Genomic DNA, 27098 nt, shown 5'->3' on the forward strand with positions numbered 1-27098 from the left:
GAGTAAACGCTACCATGAGGCTGCTTCGCTTCCCATAGGGCTCCATAGACTCGCAGATGGGGGGGAGGGACCTCCTCCTCGGGTGTTTTTGGGGGCTGCATTCATTGAATCAGGACCGTTCTGAGTCCTCTCAGCCTGCCCTTTCCGAAGCACTTAGGCATGTTCGCCTACTCACAAGTAAATGTGCGCTACGCCTCACTTTCACTTTCCATAGGGCTCCATGCATTTTTTCCTTCCGGTTTTTTGGCCATAACTTTTGAACAAAAGGAGCTCTCTCAACAGAGTTTTTTGCATCGTGTTGCACTGGCGATTCCACATCCAACGGTGTACAGCACGATGTGGTAGCTGCTAATGGCGCAATTTTAGTGCGTCACCCCCCAGGGCATGTCACCCGGTGCGGCCTGCACCCTCCGCACCCTCCTAGTGACACCACTGGCTATGCTTCTGGCTCCATGCCATCCATCCAGCCAGGTGAACCAACAGACAGATGGGGCAGGGGGAATTTCCCCCTGTCCCACCTGTCCGTTGGTTCACCTGGCTGGCTGGCTGGCATGGAGCCAGAAGCATAGCTACAGTTGGCGGAACGGTAAGTATTGCAGATACCACAATGCACCATGTAAGAGGCCGCCGCCCCCCACTCACCATTGGAGCCATTCTGGGCCACAACTGCAATGTACAGTGCAGGCACTCGCCATTTGGAGAGCACCTGCACATTGTTGTCGCTGCCCCGATGTCTCCAAAGGTGAGAGGGAGGGGCTGCTTACACAGCACACTGTGGCATCTGCAATACTTCAGCGCACCCCCCTCCCAGCTACACTACTGGGCCTATCTGAATGACCCCATTTGCCTGCAATCCTTCTGGACCCTGATGCATCTCAAATTTGAACGAGCATCACCTAGAATTTAAGATTTTCTACAAACAATTTAAACATTTGCCCCAAATTAGATTCCTGCCTACTCCAGTATGGTGGCTTATGTGACCTGGAACTCGGTTGGATCTTAAGCATCCCTTCATTTCTCCTTGGGGAACTTGAAATTCACAGGTTTAATTTCTCACACATAAAGTTGCCTCCCAGAGATTCTACCTGTTGCAAATCAATTATTAGAGCTTTTCTTTATGTCTTTCTCCTCAGCCAAGATTCTAACATTTCATACTTGTTCCCCTCTGCCGCTTTGTTTTCCCAATCAGAATGCAACCCTGCCATCTAGCGGCCATTTTATGGAACTGGGATCCTTAAAAATATTTGTGAACTACTGTAGTCCTTGAAAACCAACACCACACAGGAAGGGTGATCAATTTTTTTTTTAAGTGCCACGCTACCTTTATACATGTGATAATTTTTAGAGCCTTATAAAAGGTTATTTTCATTTCCATTTTACAGATGGGAAGCTGAGACACTTCTTGAATAGTGCAAATTCAAAGCAAATTAACCCAATAATTAAAATCTGAACACAAAATTCCAGCATTACATACTGGATCACATTTACAGCATAATCCCATGCATGTCTACTCAGAAGCAAGTCCCTTTGTGTTCAGCAGGGCTTACTCCCAGGAAAGAGTGTAGAGGATTGCAGCCTCACTCTCATACATGAAATGAGGATTTATCACTAAAGCCTCCTTGTATTTAGAAATAAATATGTTTTCAAGGTTCTAGTCCTCATGCCTAAACCGCTCCAGATTTTTGCATCTGCCCTCTCCCTTCTTCCTTCTCATTCTCCCTGCTTCACTGCTATTGGCTTTCTTTCTTGTGTGTGAAATGTTACATTTATGTTACTTGAAACACAGACAACTTCACACTAGCTGGTGAAGTGTATTAGGCTTGCTTGGTCACAGGACAGCCCTAATCTAATTGGTTCAAGATTTGGAGGCCTCGCTCCTTTTTTACTAGTGCAAATACAAAAGTTTCCCGGTCCTGTGGCATACGTAGAGGGGCGGCAAAGCTCTAAGTTTTGCAAGGTGCCCACCACAGCATGCAAGCAGCCCCTCCCCCTCTGGTAAGTATTGCAGGCACTGCACCACACTATATAAGCAGCCCCTCTCACCCACCATTGGAGTCAATGCTGTGCATTGCCACCACATTCCAGAATGGCTCCAGCAGCGAATGGGATGGGCCACTTACACAGTGTGTTGCAGCACCTGCAATATTTACCATGTCGCCTTCCCCACCCACCTGTAGCTATGCTACTGTGTAGAATACAGCTCTGGACTCTCCTTGAAATAACTGAATCAGAGTCACCCCAAGAAAGAGTGACACCTCTTGAAATGTACTGGATGATAACTGATCCCTCTGCACTATCAGGTCTCATCCCATTTTATTCCAGTATTTGGTGGCATCTTCCTTGGGTGATTTTTAGACAAAGCACAGAAAGGAGCTTTCTGCAAACTGGCTCTGCTTAGTGCCAACTATCGTAAGAGTCCAAGTTAATATGTTTTGCCTTTATATCTGTTTCACCAGTAAATCTGTATGTCTCCTTTTCCTTTCTTCTGCCTTAAAGTGTCAGCCTCAGTCCAAAAACGGGATGCAAAATTGCTTATATGCACAAACAGCTCTTTCATTCGCTTTATGCTGCAATTGGAAAATAAAGCAGAGCTTTCCTTGCTCTCTCCATCCCTCTAGGTGTTATTTAAACACAGAAGATACCAAAATTGAGTTTTGGACCTGGAGCTCCTCTTAGTGGATGGCAGCTATATAACACACATGTAACCTATGGAAATGAGCCTAAACTGTCGAAGACCTACTTCAACTGTCTTCAACTATCCTGATATTTGTTGGGAGATGGGCAGCTCAACTCTATCCAGGATTTTTGCTGACAGATCTTACAATCCATCATCATCAGCCCCAAACTGACGGCAGGAAAACCATTTGGTGAGTTGCAGCCACCAGGGCAAACATCTGGAGGTTGAATACAGACAACAGCCCATTGAATCTCCTCTGTCTCCGATTGTCAGCAGTAAATCAGCGGTGGGAATGGTTTGGGGGAGGATCGTGGACAGAGTGGGGCAGGGAGTGGGCCAGATTGGGGGCAGTTTGGGGTGGGAGGGGGGGAAATTCAGTGGCAGCCACACACAGAGAGATCCTATCCCCCTTCTCATCACAGACCCACCTCCCCAGGAGTCTCCTCGGATGTATGCCAACTAAAGAACTGGTGTAGGTCCAAGGAGACCTGTTGGAGACCAGGTGACATATACAGAAGTAAAAAAGATTTTTTTTACCTCTCCTGGGACGTCTGCTGCCCTTCCCCAGCATGCAGCATACACTCTATCGGCTAGGTTGCATGCTCTGGGCTGGTGGAGGGATAGATTGGTCCCTAGCATAGCTGTTCATGGATGTGCCTAGCTGAGGTACCCAAATTCCCAATGTGCTTTGATGATAATGTCCTCCTCCAGAAGATGGAAAAAAAGAGGAACTATCCTTGACTTGATCCTAACCTTGACTTGATCACACTGAATACTGGGCTGAAGGAGTCCAGTACTTCTGCTGCCTTAAAGAATAGGACTTGATCTAACAGGCTTAAGCTGCAGGAGTGGAGATTTCGGTTCAATATCAGAAAGAATTTATTAATGATCAGAGCAGTTTGGCAATTGTACAATTACCAAGGGAAGTAATTGTCTTGGACTGGAGTACCCTCTTCTTTGACCCCTTTCTAAAACCTGACAGGCACCTTGAGGAGACTCTCTAGAGAGGTTTTCCTGTTTCAAAGAGGGGTGAGCTAGATGGCCTTGAAAGCCCCCTCCAACTCTACAATCTGATGAGTCTATATTGTGAAAGATTACAGAGTTCACCTCCTTGGCAAGGCTTGATCATTATTATTGAACTCATTTGGTATACACATAAAAAGAGGTTTTGACTTTCATCACATTGGAGTTTCACATGGGCTGGGAGACTTCTTGGTTCATGTTTGTATGTCTCTAGTGGTCCATGGAGTCAAAGGCAGTCATTGCCTGCCAGGTGCTTGAAACATTCCCCCCCCCCCCATTCATGCATCCCATGAAGAGCATATCTGAAAAGTTTTCCTCACGTCCGCGGTGGGGGAATGCTGGATTTAGCTGGGCAACTGCATTCAGTAGTCCAGGTCTAGTTTTATTTCCTCGATCGTTTCTTTTCTGTCCCATTCACAAGTTCCAACTCATACTTAATTACCAATCCCCTAATCTCGAGCACTTTTCACTATGGCCTTCCCTTACTCCCACAAACAAAATCAATATATATTTTTGATGTTTGAGACATTAAAAACAAGAATGGATGGTTTTGACATTACAAACAAGAATGGACAGTGATGGTTTTGTAAAGAAGAAGCAGGTGCTCCATTTTCTTAGGCATCACATTAACATGATGTCAAAAAAAATTACGACCAATATAGAGTTTAACTAATGGGTATCAACCAACGTTTTAAAAAGATCAGATTATTGGCACTCTGGAACTAGTCCGGCAGAGCATGGCAACACAATATTGCAAAACAAGGCATGCCAGTTCTGTAGTGCCATGATATTCTGAAGGTGTAATTAAGGTTGCCACTCTTTTTCCCACTGGGTCTCTTTCTTGCCTTTTAATGAGCATGTAGGAATTGAACAGGGGAACTTTTAACATCTTTTCTAACATCTTTTCTACATCTCTTAGTATTTTTTACAGGCCTGATTCCTATGATCTGCTGCTCCATGCTCCTTTTACCTGATTTTTTATCTGATTACTGTTTTTATGATATTTGTTAATTTGTTAATGGTTTTATCTGTTTTTTAATAATATGTTTTAATCTGTTTTTAACCTGTTGTAAGCCACCCTGGGTCCCTTTGGGGAGAAGGGCGGAGTATAAATAAAGTTGTTTATTATTATTATTATTTTTTTTTTTTCTCTGTCATTGACAGAGCTATTAGGACAAACTAGTACAGAACCTCTGTGCTAAACATCCATGTGTCAGTTGAAGGCGGAGAAGCAGAATCAGCAAAAATGGGGGCAGAGGTATAACTAGAGTGGAGTCTGAAGGCACCTGCTCTGGGCGCTCCACCAAGAGGAGGTGCATGAAAGCACCTAAAGCTCCACTCTAGTCATGGAGGAGGCGCTAGTGGCTTTGCTTCCTCTTTTCACCCTGCGAGCAAGCGCCCCTGCTCCTGGGAAATCCAGGAGTGCGCAAGTGGTGCAAGGCAGTCACTTCTGGGTTGTCCCTTGGAGAGGTTGGTGCTGGTGGCTTTTCACACCCTTCAAGGGTAGCCTCCATGGAAGAAGGGATGGGGCACAAAACCACTGCAGCTAACGCTCCCTCCTCCAGGGAGAACCCAGAAGTGACATCACTGAAGTGACATCATGTTGTGACATCACTGTCTCCGGTGCCTGGGCAGTGCATTATATCTCTGCTACCCTGTTCCTAAAGGACACAGGTGACTTCCCTCCAGTTGCACTCTTGTTGCTAGGAATTCACTGGGCTTGGAGCTTCCCCCAGAGCAAGGGGCTGAGAAGAACTCCAGTGGCTTCAGTGGTGCCACTGGATGCAGCTGTCACTGTTTGGGCACTGCTGCACCCAGTGGAGCCACTGGCTTCAGGATTTTCCTGTTAAGCTATGAACCTAAATGGTTGGCAACCTTCAGTCTCAAAAGATTATGGTATAAGCCTACAGCATTTGGTATTCCCAGGTGGTCTCCCATCCAAGTACTAACCAGACCTGACCCTGCTTAGCATCTGAGATCAGATGAGATCAGGCATGTGCAGGGTAACAGTTGACCTAGAAGCCTGGGTTCAAATGTTGCTTCTGCCATGAACTCACTTGGTAGCCATAAGAAGCCCTTCTGCCTTTGCTCCTGTCTGTAGTGTGAACCTACTATAAGCCTACCATGCACGACCGGTGTAAGAATTACTCAGATATTTGCGTAAAGTGCTTAAGAGCATTCAAAAGAACCATCTAAATTCTGCAAAATTGAAATCACTATTTTCAAGCAAGAGAGCACTCAAAAAAGCCAGGATAATGTAGTAGTTTGGTGGTTGGACTTTGGTCTAAGATCCAAGTTCAAATTCCTACTCAGCCATGAAGCTTCCGAAGTAACCTTGGGCCAGTCACTATCTCATAGCCTCACCTACCTCACAGGGTTGTTGTGAGGACAAAAGGAAGAGAGGAACTCCTGAGGAAGGGCAGTATAAAATTGGATGGATGGAAGAAGGAAGGAAGGAAGGAAGGAAGGAATATTGACCCACTCCTCAAGTGCAACATGAAAATTTTCAAAGCCCAAGAAGCATTTGGATTTGCAGGGATCACCTTGGAACCTCTTTCTCCTGAGGTTCTTTGCATGGCAAGAATAGAGTTAACCATCAGAAGCAAATACCTAGCAGTGGAGTGAGTGGGGGGGCGGTACTTTTAAAGATTGGAGGAGAGAAGCAGATGAGGAAAGATACTATCTCAGCAATATTGCTACTTTCGATAAACTTGTTTTATTTAATTCCACAGTTGGAACATATGTTCTATCAACTCTTCGCAAGCATTGAAATTGCATTTTTCATAGCAATGCGAAGGGGTGTGTGATTAATGCAGAATGTGGGAGGTGTGCTCACAAATCCTGTTATCAGATAATGGGATTAGCACGCATACCTTCCGAGCGCTGCCGCGGCTTTGAAAAATTTATTTCCAAATCTACATATTCAGCTACTGCACCAGCCACATTAGAGCATAACAAATAAAAGTGCTGGGAAAGCAGTTTGAAGAGCCTCAATCATGATTATGGGGGTTTTTTTGCAGCACCACCACCACCAAGAGACTGAAATCAGAGAGGTGAGCTGCAGCGCCAGCTTTCTTAGGGGTTGCTCTACAAAATCTACATTGCACAGGGAAGGCAAGTACTGGGGGTGGCTTTCCTGGCACATGCAGTCATATTGGTAGAGGAAACATCAAACCAGAGGCACGTGCTGGGGGCAGCCATGAATGGGCTGGGGAAGCTAGGTCCCAAGTTAAGTAGTGGGGCTTGGAAAGCATTGTAGCTGAGACCCTGGAGAGCCAGTTGTCGCCAGCTGGCCCAAGGGCCTTATCTGTAGGCTCAGCGCACATGGATTTCAGAATCTGCAAGTGCCAAGCCCACAGCTGGAGGTTTCATATAGTTTCATTATTATTATTATTATTATTATTATTATTATTATTATTATTATTATTATTAACAGTATTTATATACCGTTTTTCAACTAAAAGTTCACAAAGCGGTTTACAGAGAAAAATCAAATAACTAAATGGCTCCCTGTCCCAAAAGGGCTCACAATCTAAAAAGATGCCAGGGAATACCAGCAGACAGCCACTAGAACAGACAGTGCTGGGGTGAGGTGGGCCAGTTACTCTCCCCCTGCTAAAAAAAGGAGCACCCACTTGAAAAAGTGCCTCTTACCCAATTAGCAGGGGTTCATATTGTGTGTGTATAGAGTTTGTTTTGTTTATTATTTGCAATATTTGAACTATCTAGCTATCTAAACCACGGATAATATTAGATAATGGAATATCTGATCATATTAGTGTGAACTACCTTAGGGACCATTAAGGGATGATTTATTGCTCATCCCTTGATGTCAGACCTATTCCTTCTCTCACTGGTTTTTACTGTTATTATACTTTGGTTTTATTGTGGTCTTTATATCTTTGTAAGCCACCTTGAACAGATTTCAAGAAAGGTGGGATAGAAATTGTTAAAATAAGTAAGGGCTGTGATTCAGCAGCACAGTGTGCTTTGTGGCTATTTCAAAGGGTGAGATGGTTACTTGTCTTAAACTTCAACCTCTACTTGCTCCCATTCTCTCTCCTTTCCCAAAACATCAAAACCAGTGCATCGCTAGGATTGGTGTCACTCCAATAGGCTGGCCCCACCCCCTGCAGGCCATACCAATCACTTCTGGGACCACATGGCTCTCCTGTGAGCTCCAGTGCAATCTCAACAGCCTGGAGGCCCAGTCAATGGCACCAGTGTTCACAGCTGATTGCTGCAGGGTAGGTGGCAAGTACTTTTCTCTGCCCCGCCAGGCTGTGCTGAAATAGGAACCCCTGGGGCCAACAACTCCCCATTCAAGCCCATTGTGTGGTAAGGGACATGCTGGGAAATGGTCTGCTGCACCTGACTGTAGAAAGCACTGACTGCAGCATGACCACAGCAAGTCATTTTGGTGTTCCCCCCCCCATGTGTCATCTGGTGCCATCCACACACCCCACATCCCTCTAGTGACGCCACTATCTTTTCTTCATTCTCTTGATGCTCCTCTCTGGAACCTTCATTCTATAGGAAAGAACCTTCTTGTTCATCCTAAGATTTTCCCCTCTTCTATCCTTTTCCCATGTGACTATTAGAATGCCCTCCCATCTGACACTTTTCTCGGTCTGTTAGCATTCAAGCACCTCCTTAAAACACACCTGTTCACCCTACCTCATCCTGGTTGACCATCCCATTACACCAGGGGTGTCCAAAGTTTTTGGCAGGAGGGCCACATCATCTCTCTGACACTGTGTCGGGGGCCAGGGAAAAAAAAGAATTAATTTACATTTAAAATTTGAATAAATTTACATAAGTTTACATAAATGAATATATTAAAGATGAACTTATATGAATGAATGAAGGTCTTGAAATAGCTCAAGGCCTATAAAAGGCCTTGCACAAAGCAAGGCTGGTCTTTCCTTTGCTGCTACTGCATCACAGACGTGAAACAGTAAGCAGTGGAGGAAGCCCTCATCCCACAGCTCATGCAAGAGGTCAAACAGTTGCCCTCACGCTGGGAGCAGTTGCATTGGGCCAGTGTGGGCTCCAACAAATCTTCGGAGGGCCAGAGGCTCATTGGAGACTGGGGGCTCCCTAAGGGCCGCATTGAGAGGCCTCGAGGGCCACAAGTGGCCCCAGGGCCGGGGTTTGGGCACCCCTGCATTATGCTTTTCTCTTTCTACTTAATGTGCCTTGTCTTAGATGGTGAGGCTGCTAGCAGGAACTGTGAGTTTTAAAAAAAGAAATTTTATGGGGATTATAAATAAATAAATAATCTGAGAATTAGACAACATGCAGGAGTATCAGCTGAGCCAGGATTTCTGGCTTCCAAATAAATTAATGTAAAAACACTGGCAATCAAGAATGTCCCCTCTAGAGGAGAAGAATTGGTCCTCATATTTGTGTAAAGTGGTAGCCCATAGAAAAATGTATTTTACTGAATGTGATTATGAAATAGCCCAATTGGGCAGAATGTTAAATTCTTTGGTCTGCTTTACCAGAGTCAGACCTTTAGGTCACCAAGCTCATTATTGGTACCAACACTGCTCATTCACACGCACGTGCATGTTCTACACACGTCATGCACACTGAAATTGAACCACATTGGGAGAATCAGCAATACTTTAAAAGTAAGAGGCCAGATTTAGCAGTGCAACAATTTTGGGATAACTGACATGGATTAGTGGTGTAAACAACCTCAAAGTGCCTCCAAATTAGACTACCAGTATAACCATGAGATTGGGAGCCCAATCCTATGCACATCAACTCAGAAGTCCCATCATAGTCAATGGGGCTTACTCCCAAGTAAGTGTGGATAGGATTGACACTTGAGCTTTTTCTTTTTTTCTTTTTTAAAGATAGTTTATATATAGCCAAACAGGGGGAAAAGTATGTGTTTTTTTCAATCACCCATATACTCATGTATAAGTTTTTAAAAGCCTTAAAATTGAAACCGGTCTTATACACAGGTCACCACGGCGAGGCTGTGGATTGGGTCACAAATCAATTTCAAGTGGGTCCCTATTCATTACAATATTTTTTTAATTAATTTTTTAATTATTTTCCAAAATGAAAACAAACAAAAATAAACAAACACATGACAAACACAAACTCAATACACAACACACACACAAAACACAAAAACACACTGTTGGAGGGTGCAGTCAATCATATATCAATATAGCTAATCAATCAATACATATCTTCTAATCTTGTTCCTCTTCTAGTTTAGCCTCTTAATATCATTTATCTATCATATCATATCTTGTATAATATATCATGTGTATGATATATTCATTTAAATGCCCTATCTTATACATCTACAACTTCATTTTCAACCAAGCATAAAATGGTCTCCATTGCTCTGTCTGTGTTGGTTTGCGCTGTTGATCCAAAATCTCTGTAAGTCTATCCATTTCCGCCACGTTCATTATTTTTTCTATTAATTCATCTTTCGTTGGAATTTTAATCTTTCCAGTATCTAGCATATAAAATCCTTGCAACAGTTAATATCATAATAACTAAATACACATCATTTTCTTTATCTATAATATCTAAGGTAATACTAAGCAAAAATAACTCTGGTTTCAGTGGTATCGTAAATCCAACAATTTCTTGTATTAGATTCCTTACCATTTTCCAATATACACATATGATAAAATGTCCACCACATATGATAAAATGTCCCTTCTTCACATTTACACTTCCAACAATTGTTTGATATGTTCTGATTCATTTTTACCAGTTTTACTGGTGATGTACCATTTATAAAACATTTTATATACATTTTCTTTAAAATTTGTTGCTCTAGTAAATTTTATATTATATTTCCAAATCTGTTCCCATTGTTCTAATGTAATATTATGGCCTATATTTTGCATCCATTTTATCATACATTCTTTTATTGTTTCTTCATGCATCTCAAAATCCAATAGGAACATATACATTCTTTTGATGTATTTTTCTTTTGTTTCTAAGAGTATTCTATCAAATAGCATCTGTTCTGAATAGAAACCTTCTTGTTTATCTTTCCCAAATTTTGAATCAAGTTGCAAGCGAGTCTACTAATCCATCTCCATGCCCTGTCTTAACAGTTCTTCTTTTGTCTTTAATTGCCCAGCTTTCTTCAATAAACTTTCATATCTAAGCATTTTTGTTGTCTCTAGTAAATTCGGCCGGGTACATGGTTCTAGCGGCGCCACCCAATCTTTCTTTTACATATGTGGCCACACCCCTTTAAAAAAAAAATCTGTGGCTATAAATACTTCTTCTAATTTTTTATTCACAAGCAGTGCTTTATTCATATTTTTGATGTGCGTTTTTTGTATACAAGTTATATCCATATTTAACTTTTGCAATTGAAGGAAGACTTTCTTTCGTTTTTGAGGTGAATTTAAGCCATTTATGTTGACAGAGTAGATATTCCATCCTCCCTTAACCATCATGTTTCTTTTTACTATTCACCTTCTCTTTTTGTCTTCTTCTTGTTGCTATCAGTGAATGCCTCCTTGCCCTTCTAGTTTCTTCCTTTTCTGATTCCTCAGTTATCTCTGAATCATCTGATTTCTTTTCTTCCAGCTCCATTTCTACACTTTCTAGTTCTTTTCTTCTCAGTTTCTCTTCCTCAGTTTCTTCATTTCTCATCTCATCTTTCATCACTGTACTAAAAAAATTTTCTGCTTTCATTCTTGAATTTATATTATATCTCTGTGACTGGAATTGAAAAAACATACCTTCCGGGAGAAGCCATCTATATGGTATTTGCTTTCCTCTTAAGAAATTTGGTAGCTCTTCATATTCTTTTCTCTTCTTTCTCACTCTCCATGGGACATGTCTCAGAATTTTCACTTTGCTACCCTCCACCAGCCATTCTTTTTCCTGTGAGATCTTCAATATTTTATCTCTGTAAAAATTTCTGATGAATTTCACATGGATTTCCCTTGGTAGTTCATGTTTTCTTAGATAAAAAGTGTTTACTCTTCTCACTGAGTCCAGATCCATGAGTATCTCCTCTATTGGCGTGTCAATCCACTCTGATATTAAATCACCAATCAGATGTTGTGTATCTTCCCCTTTTCATTCTGGTACATTTTGTATTCTCACCACTCAAGCTACACTCTCCATCTGAATTTCCATTAAAGTTACCTCTCCATCATATTGGTTTTGTTCTATCTCCAGTATTCTAGATTGATCTTATGTTGTCTTTTTTTCTAATTTTCTAATCCTTTGTGTATTCTGATCTGCTTGGCCTTTAACAGCTTTCAGTTGCACACTAAGATCATTTAGTTGTGTAGTTAAAACATCCAGACTAGCTGGAACCTGCAAAAATTGATTTGTGTGCTGCTGTCCCATTGCCACTAATTTTTCTGTATTGTCTTGTATTGTCTGCTTCCAATCTTTCCCTTTTGGTTCCTCTTGTGTTAGTTTTCCCAAGTTTGACTCCAGGGCGGGAGAGCCCCTGACTTTCATTCCTTTTCCTGTCATCCTTTTTCTTCCTTCTTGTATCTTCTTTCCTGTAAAACTCAAATATCTGTTATCACATATATCACTATCAGTTACCCATACATCGCATCATATCATCAAGAAATCAACTGTTCACCCATAAAAACCAACACAAGGAAATTATAAGTCAAATAAACCTTTGCCTTGCAATATTTTTTACTGCCACTAGATGTCCTCAGCGTATCATCCTCCTTGCTTCACTTGTCAAGTCCTGTTCTTATCATTGCAATGTCTTTTTAAATCCACTAGATGTCCCTGATGTTCTATTCTTCTTATGCTGTTATCTTGGTTCTATTGCTTACGTTTGTTGCTATATCAACTGCTCACAATTTTTAGATTGTGAGCCCTTTTGGGACAGGGAGCCATTTAGTTATTTGATTTTTCTCTGTAAACCGCTTTGTGAACTTTTAGTTGAAAAGTAGTATATAAATACTGTTAAAAAAAAAAATTCTGTTCCAGGAGATAGTCAAGATAGGAGAGGAATTCAAAACAATGAAACCACTTTTGCAAAACAAAGAAATGCAGCTCTCCAGCCCTCCCCACAGGCACTCCAAGATCTCCACAGAAAAACTAAACTGAGTGTTTCAAAGCAAAGTTTATATTCCAAAACAATTAATATTAATATTAATATTAATATTAATATTAATATTAATAATAATAATAATAATAATAATAATAATAATAATAATAATAATAATAATAATAATAATAATAATAGGTATTTATATACCGCCTTTCTTGGTCTTTATTCAAGACTTTATTCAAGGCAGTTTACATAGGCAGGCTGATTAAATCCCCGTAGGGATTTTTACAATTGAATGAAGGTTCTATCTTTCAAGAACCACAACAGTCCAGGTGTTTCACTCTGATCTGGTTTCCCATTCTGGCCTCCATCCTCCCACGCTCAGAGCAGATGGAATCGCTCGGCTTCAGCTTGTCAGCTGCTTCAAGGTCGCACGGTGCCGGTGGCCTCGAACTGGCGACCTTATGGATGTTATCTTCAGGAAGACAGAGGCTCTACCCTCTAGACCAGACCTCCTGCCCGATTAATTTGTAATCCAACGAGTTTTAGATTTGTAAAGTTAGAGTTATGTTCTCATATTTCCATAACAAGCTCAGCAGGTCTCCTCCAAAGCTTCTTCTCACACAAGCAAACAAATGAGCGGAGAAAGCCTCCCCCCTCTTCCTCTTCCCAGAGGGGAAAACCTGCCCCTCCTTCTTCTTCCCTTGGGCAAAAGCTTAATCAGGCAGTCAATTAATCAATCAATGCCAGACACACACAGCTGAACAACACTCACTTAGTTCTTCAATGTCCTTCCTGCTTGGGGCCTTCAGCTTAGTTTCAACATGAATCCTCACCAACAGGGACATTGATGGCTGGGTTTCCTTAGAGAAAAAACAGCCCCTGGCTGGGCCCTTCCTCTCCAAAACCATACAACATCTGTAGGATCGCATCTCTCCTGATCACAGATCCTCGGATCTCCTCAGACTCACAGTTTTTTTGGGAGGAAATAGCATGCTTTCCAAAGAGCTTTCAAGAGCTCAGAAAAGCACAGCCATTCAGTTGCCTCTGGCCCTGTCCCCCTCACAATATTTTATTTTTATTTTTAATATATTAGGCTTGATGCTACCATTGCACGTGACTGCATTGGGGGACATGTTACAGATCTGTACTTTTAACAGGCTGCTAGGTATATGCTTCTAGCAATGATAGTAAATGGGACTTATTCCTGGGTAAGTGTGGATAGGATTGCAGCCTAGGATTGTTAAAAATTTTCCTGCTTGATGATGTTACTTCCGGTCATGACATCACTTCCAGTGGGTCCCAACGGATTTTCATTCTAAAATGTGGGTCCCAGTGCTAAACGTTTGAGAACCACTGCTGTAATGCATTCAACTCCATCTAGTGGCTGAATGAAGTATAGCCTCTGTGTAATGTAATGGAGTGAAACTGACTGGCTCCAAAGTGAAGGGGGAGGAGTCGCTTGCATGCTGCAGTGAGACTCCCTGCAAAACTTAGTGCATTGCACCCCCTCTAGCAACGCCACTGGCAATGAAAATCAAAAAGGAATGGGGAGGAGAGATTACCAAGCCTATTCTGCTTGTGTATGAAGTCCTTCTAAGAAGCAAGACAGGGCTGCAAGATACAGGTTCCAGAGGAGAAATATGGAAGCCAATCTCTATAGGGAAGAGACCCTCAAAAATGCACAGCAGGATGGGTACCTTGGCAGAGGTGATTTTAAAAAAAACACTCCGCAGCACAGATACTTTTCCAAGAGAAGTGACCTAAAATGGAGGATGTTTCTGCTGGGAAAGAAACCTAAAAAGAGCAGGGGCATCTTTGTTGGGGAAAAGATGACAAAGTTCTGCCTTCTAGAGTTGAGGCTGTTATAGGGCTTTGCATAAAGGGAACAAAGCAAAGCATTCCAGGATAAAGGAGTTTGAGCTTATGCATCATAAGTTTCCTGCCCTTCTAGGTGGTACACAAAAGGCTTAATGGCTCTCCAATCAGAGAAGTTTCTGAAGGACAAAAGGCAGGCTCAGGTCCTTGATGGGAGATGTTTCTTGGCACAGGAGTATGAAAAGATTGTCCAATAGCCTTGCTACTGAGCAACTGAAAATTTAAAATGCAGGCATGACATGCCATTGTTGGCAAGGATCTATGCCAATGGCTCCCAGCCTGGGGTTCATGACCTCTCAGGTTTTATGGTTTAAAAATCCTCCCCCCACTTAAGGGGACGCATAGCTAGTGGGGCCCATCGCTTTCAAGTTCTCCACAACCTCACTCTGAGGTTGTGATCTTCAGAGCGCGATACCATAGTCTTTCGAGACTGAAGGTTGCCAGGTTGCCAACAACAACAACCTCACTGCCAACAATGTCAGTGAGATAAGAAAGGGATTTTAACAGGGCTTCTTCTTCATCATCAGCAGCAGCAGTGGTGGTGGTAACTTGGAAGTGATGGGTGCTGTCACCTATGGGTCCTCTGAAAGTTCCCAACCCTGTCTTAAAGGGACAGGGACTGATCTATACAGATTGAGCACCAAATTTGCAAGACACTGGGAAGGGGAGGAAGGAGGCATACAGGTGGGCACAGGCTTCACGCTCTTAATTCGTGTGACATCTCCTGAGAGTTTCAGCATAGCCTCACTCTTTGCAGAGCAAAGCCCTGCCTGACTCTCAGAAATGCCATTCCAGACATCCAAAATGGAGTTACAGTAGGCTAGGCTACACATGTGTCGGGTAAGAGAGGTGTACATAACAGTATTGTCTATAGCAGGGGTGGCCAAATTTGCTTAATGTAAGAGCCGCATACGATAAACCTCAGATGTTTGAGAGGCACCAGAGAGATGTTTAAGAGCTGCAATATTTAAGAAGCATTTCCCTAGTTCTACCCTGAAGTGGCCAGGGACTGGTCTTAGGAGCATGTGATCTCTCACTGAGTTACAGGTAATTCCTTAAATGTATGCAGACACGCACAGTCTTCTAGTGTTGACCAAAGGACTGAAACCTCCTCCCAAAATGGTGAATCTTGCAAACATCTGCGCACAGTTTATAAAAGAGATTTCAAATATCTCCCCAAAATGGAAACTGGTACCAGAAAACAGAAATTGTCCCTCGTGAAAAAAGGAGAACTGAGCCATATAATGGTACAGCCTAGAGACTAGAGATTTATATCCCCCACAACGAAAGAGCAACAGGTGTTACTCCAAAAACGGTGCACCTGTACAAGGCTTTAGGGTTGCACAAAGAGTGATTTGTTCATTCATTGGCTTCCACAAGGTGGTGCTATCATGCCAGTCCTTCCTTTACAATCTACCAAAATCACAGCTAAGAAGTGGGTATCAATTATTTCTTTGAAAGTACATATCAGTTGATTATTACTGTTGCACATACCATGTGCAACACAACAAATGCATAGAAACAGGAGTGTCTGAGAGCCTGAAAATGCTGCTGCCCTTCAACATGTACCAGCACCTGTTTTTCCTCTTCTCTTTGCCAAACGTCCTTGTTTGCTAAGTTCCAAACAATTCATCAACAAAGAACATTCTCACTGACACATTTTCCATTTTGTTACAGGCTGCTGTGAATGACGTGATTATAGCAATTAATAATTCCCTGGAAGCACTGATGTTACCAAAAAGGGCTGTTTTGGTTTAGGGGGAATTAGTACACTACCCTTTTTGGAACTTCAGGATCGCAGGCTAGATAACAAGACAGCGTACTGCAGAGAAATTCCCTTTTAGCTTGAAAAGAGACTGAGAGAAAGATAACTTTCAGTAAAAGATTATATTTTTATTACAAAGCATACTGGTAAACATAATGCACATGAAAAATGATGAGCCTTGGTCCTAATACTTGCATCTAGTGTACCTAGCTTATGGTGGCTGCATGTAGAGTGTATTTGGTGCATCAGAGAAGATTAGAAAAAGGAAAAGATTTTAGGGAAGGATTTTAGGGGTCCCTGGTCTGCATAAGCCAGTTGCCAACTAAAGATGAGGAGAGAAGGGGAGAAAAAAAAGGGGGGGAGAAGGGAAGGAGTTTCAGATGCATATAGTTACCTGTCCTGAATAGCAGTTGGATGGGGGGGGAGAGTCCTATGGAAGACCCTCTGCCTTGGAAGGGCAGCCAGAGAGAGAGAGCTAGCATGTGCCACCCAGCCCTCTCTTAAAAGAAGGGGGTTTTCCTGCCAGAGCTGAGCTGGGTGGTACTTGGGAATAAGTTCATAGGGAAGTGGATTTGTCAGTTAGCTGAGCTGGGTGGTACTTGGGAATAAGTTCATAGGGAAGTGGATTTGTCAGTTATCAGCAAAATCCAATGGGTCTAATGGCTGGCTTAAGCTGGGGGAACTTAAACAATACAGTAAATACAGCAACCCAGGAAGGCATATCAAATTTGCATAGAGTACTTAGACAGTGATCCAGTTAAAACAACGCAAAGAATAGGCGATACTTAAACAATGATTTAAGATGCTAGACTTCTACCTCCAGAGGTGCATGCCAACTTGTTTTGCATACACAGTGATTGGATCAGGAGACACTTTTGCATATATCTCTTAAAACAATACAATGCATACATTGACCTACAGGGAAGTGGGGGTTGTGTAATCCATGTGCTTGTGGCTTGACCAGGTTTTTTGGAAATTAGGCCTGCGAGATGTTTGGCCTATAACCAGATATAAAATCACAACTTAAAAAGAAAAAGGGGATTTTCACGTAACACTGAAACATTTTGGGGGTGAGTTTTTCAAAACCGTCTTTGGTGTGAACGTGGCTCAGAAAAGATGGTTCTCAGATCCTTCCTTCCTCCTCTTACTGTTCTTCGTCATTGGGTTGCAGCAATTAATAGTACTATCAAATATCATTTATCATATGATTAGCTCCTGTTGCAGTGATTTATGAATTTACTTCTTTTCAGTATCGATGCCCCGCTTTTCTCAAAATGGCCCAGGGTGGCTAAAAAAACTCAGACAAAACACAGCATCCAAGTATAAAACTATAGAACACTTAAAATGCCATTCAAGGTTAGTTTTAAAAACAGGGGGTAGAATCACAGAAGCAGTATAAACAAGAACGGCCATAAGGACGGCTGTGATTAAAAAAAACCCAACCCTATATCCCGGTGAATCAAGTTATTATTTCCTGACACCCAAAGCTTCACGGAAGAAAAATGTTTGCTCAGTTGCAAGAAATTCCCTGCAAGTTCCAAACTTCCTGGAGGAATCTAGTCAGCCATTCCTGGAAACTAGATGGAAATTGATGTAATCTTGCCTGTTTTTATGTTGCTTGTTTTTATGTTAGTCCGTGGATTTCTTTTAGAATGCTTCAAATAAGAACAAGACCACTTTACATTTTTAATTGCCCGGAAAGGCACAAAAGCCAGAATTTAATGAAAACACATTCAATTTGGAGGGTGAGGCCAAGCCGGTGTCATGACCCGACCAGTGTTTTGATTGTGCTTAGAACAAGGTTCCTAAAGATTCAGCACATTCAGCGGAAAGGAGGAAGAGATGACACATATCACTGTTTCACCCTTGAAAGGGATGTGCACACCATTCCACTTGGATAACCTTTCTTCGGGTCGAAGGCTTGGCATACAGATCTGTGAATTGCATCCTTCTCAGTGTATGAAACTGTGATGTCAGTGTGGCTGGTCCAATGGCATAGCTAGAGTGGGTGCAAAGCACTAAGCTTTGCAGACAGCCTCACTGCAGCATGCAAGTGGCCCCCTCTCTTCGGAGCCAGATGAAAGCTTTCATTTTGCTCTAGCAGCCTGGAATGGCTCCAAAGGGGAGGGGGAGGGGCCGCTTGCATGCTGTGGTGAGGCTCCCTGCAAAACTTAGCGCTTTGCACCCCCTCTAGTTACGCCACTGGGCTGGACACAATTTATAGAGTGCGAAAGTAAGGCACAGAATTCACTGTGACTTGTCTCATCTGGTCTAAAGCAGGTTCGGGTGCACTCACCTGGGCAGGGCCTGGAATGTGTGTGTGATTTAGGAGGATATAATAGTAATAAATCCAGTGACTTATCAAGCGAGTTGAGAGGTAGAAGAAACTACTGTGACATGTAGTGGAGGTGCTGAGAGATGCTTAAGCCTCTGGAGTGCCTGCTAATGTGGAGCCCACACTGGGCAAAGAAAACTAAGCAAAGAAAAATATCACAGGAGATACATGAAAAGGCTGAGACTTCATTAAATATTAGGGGTAATTCACACTGCCTCCTTGGCTTACACAATCAGGTAATTGGTTATCTTCTCAAGTTTAAATAACACTCAGGTCGTGAACCCAAGTGACAAAAAGCAGGAAGCGCAATGCAAGGTTGACACCCTCCTCATGGCACTTTCAGCTGGAGAGGTGCCACAACCATGGCACAACCAGTTCCGAATCCCTTTTGCCTTTGATCATGTTAACTTCTGTAGCTGTCTGTGATTCGCCACTCTCTGTTTGCACAGATCCTCATTTTATCAGCACAGGCAAGCAGTAGGTGTCATGGAAGATGTTAGATTCCTAGGTTTATTTATTATTTATTTATTAGATTTATAGTCCGCTTTTCTTCCGGAAGGGCACCCAAGGCGGCTAACAATCAGATTAAAAATACAAAACAGTTAAAACAATTAAAACAAGATAAAATACATGGATAAAATACATAGCACGCAGTAAAAGACAAATTTATAACAACAGCCCTTATGGTGCCTCGAAGGCTTTCCTGAATAAAAAAGTCTTCAGGCCCCGCCGGAACGCTAATAATGAGGAAGCAGCTCTCAATTCAAAGGGGAGGGAATTCCATAATGCAGGTGCCACCATCGAAAAGGCCCTGTTTCTGGCCGCCATTCCCTTCACCACTCTCAATGACTGCACAACCAACAGGGCCCCTTCTGATGACCTTAGAGAATGGGCCGGATTATACAGAAGAAGGCAGTCTCTCAAATACGCTGATACGTTTCCCTCAGACTTCTGGATAGTCCAGCCCACTCTTCTTGTAAGATAAAAATAGAGACACCGTTATCTCTTTACACCCCAAAAAATTCCCATTTATACTGTGTTAGAAGTAAGAGAAGTCATCATATGAGCATATATCATCTGGCCATTAGTCTATTGCCTAGTATTTTTGGCTTCAACTGCAGTGACTCTCCAGTCTCAGGAAGAGGCCTTTGCAAGCCTGAAATGCCCAGGAAGATCTACATGCTCTGGGAAGATCTACATGCAAAATATGCTCTCTATCCCTGAGCCATGGCCCCTCCTGTTTCTCAGTACTTGTGCTTGGATTCTTGAATCCCTTATTAGCTCCTCATTTTGCTGACTCTGCAGCCATAATTTCTCCCACCTGAGATCAAGCACAGTTTCTTTTCTTAATATTTTAAAATAAGAAACCAGGTATTGGACATCCCTGGGCCATATTTGAATGTGCCTCAAATAGGTCTTTTCCCTTTCACTACTTATTGTGCTTTTTGCTGGTAATTATTGAGGTGTTTGAAAACAGTGTTATTTATTTTACTCAGGAGTAAGCCTATTGTATTCAGTAAGACTTAGGCTGTAATCCTTTCTTACTGATTGGAAACAAACACCTCTGTAGGCTCCCATCGTCTCAGGGTGCTTCCAGTAAAATGTTCATGATATACAAAAGATGGAAGACGTAGCCCCCTTCTCCCCTGCCGCATCAGATCTAATTAACTCCACGCTACCCCAATCTATTTTTAGCCTCCCCTGACCTAGCTAGTTGCACTGCTGCTCAGCTCACAGTGCTCTGATAAAAGTAATTCAATCAGAGGCACCATTACATGGTGTCATCCACAAAACAACATCATGTGCAGCAGCAAAAGAACAGCTTGGGGGTCAGCTTGGCATTTGGCAATTCTGAATATATTCCCTTGTGCAGACGGTGATATTGTGCGCTTTCTACCCTAATGGTACAGTATTTGAAATGAGAAGCAGTAAAGAAAAAGAAGAGAGAAGGAAAAAAAGCTTCTGCCAGGTAATGGAAAAGATGCCCGGTCAAAAATAGTTCTTCCCTACCTAACAGATCTGATCTCCAAGTGTCCTATTGGCCTACCATTGCTGACAAAGGCAAATTGGCTATTTTGGACATTGCAGAAGCATCCTGGCTCCAGGAGGGTGAGCGACGCAGGCTGCACTGCGTTCAGCATTAGCCTCAGAAATGCAAGCTGGAATTTCACTGATAGCCATCTTCATAACAGGGGATGTAGAATATTTTCCTAGACTTTCATCAGATAGAGCTTCCCATGAGCTCAGATTCAGCTTCAGAACCCAAAAAAATCACCAGCCATTTGTATTATTATAATTCTGATGGGAGAAAAGTAGGGTGTCTGAGACTTCCCAGCAGTGGCATGGCTGGAGGGGGTGCAAAGCACTAAGTTTGTTAGGGAGCCTCACCACAGTGTGCAAGCAACCCCTCCCTTTTGGAGCCATTCCAGGTGGAGGGAAGCAAAACAAAGGCCTCAGCAAATGCTCCCCCCCCCCCACCCAGAATGGACCAGAAAGGGATGGGGATGGGCTGCTTGCACGCTGCAGTGAGGCTCCCTGCAAAGCTTAGTGTTTTGCACCCCCTTTAGCTACACCATTGCTTGGCATAGGATTGTGCTGAAAGTCTTCAAAAAGAAAACTTCCAACCATTGAACAGGGTCACCAACTGCCCAGATTAACAAGAGAAACACACAAGTGGGGTTCCCAACAATATCCTCCCAGTAGGGCTGTTCTGCCATTCCAAGGCATCCAACAGACAGCCAGGTAACAGGCAGCAGTGAGGTTTGGCTGCACCAGTTTCTTTGCTGTCTGCAAAGTCACAGGGGCCGGACTGGAAGGAGCAGGTCAGCAAACTTGCCAAGCAGCAGCTGGGCTCACACTAGTCACTGCAGACTGAACTACAGGCATCCCTTGGGGGCTGCACAATGTCCCCACCTGTGGGACAGCTGCCTGTGGGAAGCAAAGAGAAACACAATGAGAGTATCTAGGAATAGATAACATGGTGGCCACCACTGTACATGCAGTTGTGCCACGTAGGGAGTGGAATCATGATGTTCTGGAACATTCCCTTTCTCTCTCCTGGGAGGCAGCTACACTGGAACACCACAGAGGATCAACGCCCTGCTTCGATGGTAAAGTCCTGAGAAAGAAAAGGGGTTCTGATGAGTATTTGGCCAGCAGTAGCAATGGTTGGAGTTCCTGACATTACCCCCCAAAAGAGCAGACACTCCCAGCTCAGTTACAAAAGGTAAGAATGGGGAGGCAATGTAGTTGATCCTGGAGAAACATTTGATTATCCTGGAGGGCCAGCACACAAGGTACAGGTGGGCAAACCAAAACATCTTGTTGTACACACCTGGTGCAGAGATAAAGAGCAAGAGGGAGCCCTGGTGAACCTGAAAAGATTATGACAGCAGAACACACACACCTTTGCTCCAAAATAAATAGTCCAAACCATGTCTGGGGAGACTGTTTTGCTCATGTGATGAAGCTTATGCAGCACATTTGAAAGCTCTGGGCCCAGAGGCCCTGCAAGGGAATTCACACACTGGAGGTGGTCAAGGTCAGGGGACAAACTATTCGGAGAGCCCAGCTGACGCATTCACTGTCCGTCTGCTTTGTTGAAGCCCCTACAAGAAGAACATGCTCAGCTGCAAAAGATAAGAATGGCAAGGCAACATAGTGGATCCTATAGAAACATTTGATTGTCCTGGAGGATCAGAATGGAGGGGTGACAGAGACGTGAGAGGGAGATGCAACATCAGTACATTGCAACATGGGCTTCCCTCCCCTCTTTGTTTACCAGTGTGGGGTGCATTGTCCTCCCCCTGTTGGGGTGGTGAGGCAGAGGCTCCAGTTGGGTCTTTGTGGGTGGAGACTCCTAGGGCAGAATACCTTCAGCAACAATACACTGGCAACTCTTGAGGATAGGATTGAACCTTCCATTTCTTACAACCCAATCCTATTGGACTCAGCCTATTGGACTGAGCCTATTGGACTCAGCCAGTGTAGCATGTGTTTCACTGGCAGTGACTACTGTAAAGCAGCTGTAAATGGTACTCCAGCAGTTCGCAGGGTTGTACGCTGCAGGAGGGACATCTTGGTACTGCTAAGTATTGTTAATGCAAACAAAGAGGAGGGGAGGAGGGAGCCAGTTGCATGGCAGGGTGATGGACGATATGTATAAATAGGACACGTTCATGGAAATCTTTCAAAAGATAGGAAATGACAGGTGAAATACAATTGCTTGTTTACTGAAAGAGTGAGCATGTGTTGAAAGATAATCTATGCTTCAAAAGCAGGTCTAATGTTTCCACAGTCATTAGCCTGCCTGCTTAGAATTTGTTTGTACACAAACATAAGGGAGCTGCACATGTCACCCTTGCAGAACGGAAGGGATAGAGACTGTGACCAGTGGTGTAGCTAGAAGGGGTGCAAAGCACTAAGTTTTGCAGGCGCCTGAATGTGCCGTGCCAGCAGCCCCTCCCCCTCCCCTTCAGAGCCATTCTGGGTGGTGGGAGCAAAACAGAGGTGTATGCCTCCATTTTGCTCCTACTGCCCAGAATGGCTCCGAAGGGGAGGGGGGCCACTGGCATGACACGTTCAGGTGCCTGCAAAACATAGTGCTTCGCACCCCCTCTAGCTACACTACTGACTGTAATCTATGGGCTTGTAGACCTCCATTTGAAAAGAGGCCATTTTTGTAGGGGTGGGAGAATATATAAGCCACCATAGAAATACCACTGAAACCGTGAAAGCCTTTGGCTTAGGACAAGTAGTGGTCGCGATGTGGAGATAGAAGCTGCTCCTGTGTTTGTTGATTCTATTGCAGATCTTTAGTGCCCTTTGCAGGCTCTTGGGCTTGAACAAGGACCTTCACAGGCTGAGGCTGGAGCTTCTCAATGAGCAGCCTGGGGCTCAGTGTTTCCTGCTCTACAGCCCACTAGGCACGTGTAAAAGGAAGCAGGAGGTGTGCAATACTGGCCCTCCAACTGGCACATAACATGAAACCTCTTGATTGGCTAGACATGGTATCAATACTGGGAGCTGCATTTCCTTGTCAGCAGAGCACAACTTACTGCCCCTTCTCAAACTCCAGTTCTAGCCACTGATCCCAAAGCCCCTGGATGGAAGAAGACCCAGACCAGGCCATCCCTGACCATGCCCTGGCAGGTGCCTATACCAGTGGCATCTGGGTGGAGACGATGTCATCATGTCACATGAAGTCAAGTCACATGTCACATGACATCATCACATCACTTCCGGATTCTCCCATCTTTAGAACTCTGGAACACTTGCCAACAGACACTTTAGGAAAGTCTCCAGCAAACATCTGCTGGAAAGCGACATGGCCATGCATGCACTCCAGAATTTTAAAGAGTCTTGCTTGCTTGCTGGAGACTCTTAAAAACTCTGGCATTGCGGTGACCACCACAGAGCGGTGACCTTGCTGAGGGAGAATCAGCATGGCTTCTGTAAGGGTAAGTCTTGCCTAACAAACCTTTTAGAATTCTTTGAAAAGGTCAACAGGCATATGGATGTGGGAGAACCCGTGGACATTGTATATCTGGACTTCGACACGGCGTTCGACACGGTCCCTCACCAAAGGCTACTAAAAAAAACTCCATAGTCAGGGAATTAGAGGACAGGTCCTCTCATGTACTGAGAACTGGTTGAAGACCAGGAAACAGAGAGTGGGTGTCAATGGGCAGTTTTCACAATGGAGAGAGGTGAAAAGCGGTGTGCCCCAAGGATCTGTCCTGGGACCAGTGCTTTTCAACCTCTTCATAAATGACCTGGAGACAGGGTTGAGCAGTGAAGTGGCTAAGTTTGCAGACGACACCAAACTTTTCCGAGTGGTGAAGACCAGAAGTGATTGTGAGGAGCTCCAGAAGGATCTCTCCAGACTGGCAGAATGGGCAGCAAAATGGCAGATGTGCTTCAATGTCAGTAAGTGTAAGGTCATGCACATTGGGGCAAAAAATCAAAACTTTAGATATAGGCTGATGGGTTCTGAGCTGTCCATGACAGATCAGGAGAGAGATCTTGGGGTGGTGGTGGACAGGTCGATGAAAGTGTCGACCCAATGTGCGGTGGCAGTGAAGAAGGCCAATTCTATGCTTGGGATCATTAGAAAAGGTACTGAGAACAAAACGGCTAATATTATAGTGCCGTTGTACAAGTTGATGGTAAGGCCATACCTGGAGTATTATGTCCAGTTCTGGTCACCACATCTCAAAAAAGACATAGTGGAAATGGAAAAGCTGCAAAAGAGAGCAACTAAGATGATTACGGGGCTGCGGCACCTTCCTTATGAGGAAAGGCTATGGCGTTTGGACTTCTTCAGCCTAGAAAAGAGGTGCCTGAGGGGGGACATGATTGAGACATACAAAATTTATGCAGGGGAGGGACAGAGTGGATAGAGAGATGCTCTTTACACTCTCACATAACACCAGAACCAGGGGACATCAACTAAAATTGAGCGTTGGAAGAGTTAGAACAGACAAAAGAAAATATTTCTTTACTCAGCATGTGGTTGGTCTGTGGAACTCCTTGCCACAGGATGTGGTGATGGCATCTGGCCTGGACACCTTTAAAAGGGGATTGGACAAGTTTCTGGAGGAAAAATCCATTACGGGTTACAAGCCTTGATGCGTATGTACAACCTCCTGATTTTAGAAATGGGCTATGTCAGAATGCCAGATGCAAGGGAGGCACCGGGATGCAGGTCTCTTGTTATCTGGTGTGCTCCCTGGGGCATTTGGTGGGCTGCTGTGAGATACAGGAAGCTGGACTAGATGGGCCTATGGCCTGATCCAGTGGGGCTGTTCTTATGTTCTTACCTGGGGTGGGCAGCCCCCTGCTTGCTATGCCACTGGCCTATACAGAAATGTAGCTCTCATTTTCCAATTTAACAAGTATGTTGAGAGCCTCCCTTGGTCACATACAAGTATAGAAGCTATTTTGCAGTTCTGAGACTGTCGGATTCTCCGTCCTCCAACAGTGGGTTCTGACTTACCATTTTGGAATCACTGCATTTTGATATTCTGGAGTATTGCAGTGGTATTTTCAGGTTGGTTTATTCAGGAACACTCCACGTATTTTGTGGCTTCACCCAGCACCTTCAACTTTTTCAACTAAAAAGAAAAAAAACTTGGGTAAAAATATATTCCTGGAGAGGGGTACAGCTGGAAGGACGAGTTGTTTCTCCCTTGCGACATTGTCACAAAGGGCACTGACAATTCAAATAATTCTGACAATTTGACAGCTTGCCTAGGATATGACACCGTGAATTAATCTGGCTTGGCAATGGGCTCCCAGTGAATATTTAAATAGGTTGGTAGTCACTGCAACTCTGAAATGTAATATATTTTGGCAGTAAGACAGAGGCTGTAAACCTGAGAGCCAAATTAAAGTATAAGCAGCAGTTTTACCTTTCTCAATCTCAGCAACCATTAAAAAGAAAAAAAACTCAAAATGCATTCCTTCCTTGTATGCAAGGAAATCATAATTTTAAAAATACATTTTCTTTCTTTTACAGCCATAACTTCGAACCATTTGTTACAACATGAGCAAATTATGAAGCTGGATTTCTACTTGAATCCATGGTGATGGTACTATGTAAGGCAGACAGTTCCGTACTCTTCTGGGGAACTCAGGGGTTCTTTACAAGCTTGTCTCCTCAAGGAGAAAACTAGAAATGAATACTGGAAGATCAGGGGCCCAATCCTAACTAAAAGGTGCAGCGGTGCAGATACAGGCTCTGCTGCAATCTGTGGGCAACCAGATACCATGCAGGTGCAGGGAGGTAAGTAAAGATTTCTTTACTTACCTTACTCTGCTCCTGCATGGTGTTGGAGTTGATGCAACTCCGTCTGCTGTCCAGAAGGGGTCAAACTATGGTCCAGGGACTCTGACCTTCCTACCTGTTCTCTGTGTGATCCTTGTGGGGTGTGGCCCTAACCCTTTATCCTTCCCTTCTCCTGTGAGCACTTCCTCTTGTTCTCTGACCACCGAGCTGTTAAGATGCACACAGCAGGGCTCTGATGCCCAGGCCATCTTGAGCACAACGTATGCAGGGCAAGGCAGCTTTAGGGCCTTGCTATCTCTAAGTGTTAGCTGAACCTCTGATTCTAATCAGATGCTGTAAATATACACTCAATGGAACTGTAAGTAAATAACTACTTTTTTGCAGCTTCAACAAGCCATTGCCTCTTTGCCTTTTTATTGATTAGCAGTCAGCCGAGTGAGGGAGGTTCCCTGGGGTGATACCCAAAGGGGGGATCTGCTGCTTAAGCTACTCTGCTTCCCCCCAAGGAGGAAACTATTTTTAGTTTCCTCCAACACATGGGACCCTATGGACTTACAACAGCTCTTTAGCTGGTGCCATTCAAAGTAGAGGAATGTGAGT

At 43.6% G+C, this 27098-nt stretch overlaps 1 pseudogene; it reads right to left on the bottom strand.

Annotated features, from left to right (window-relative positions):
* Positions 1–5601: 5601 nt before the first annotated feature.
* Positions 5602–5715, bottom strand: LOC136646412 (5S ribosomal RNA; annotated as a pseudogene).
* Positions 5716–27098: the final 21383 nt, after the last annotated feature.

This window comes from Tiliqua scincoides, chromosome 3, assembly GCF_035046505.1.
Source record: "Tiliqua scincoides isolate rTilSci1 chromosome 3, rTilSci1.hap2, whole genome shotgun sequence".
NCBI lineage: Eukaryota > Metazoa > Chordata > Lepidosauria > Squamata > Scincidae > Tiliqua > Tiliqua scincoides.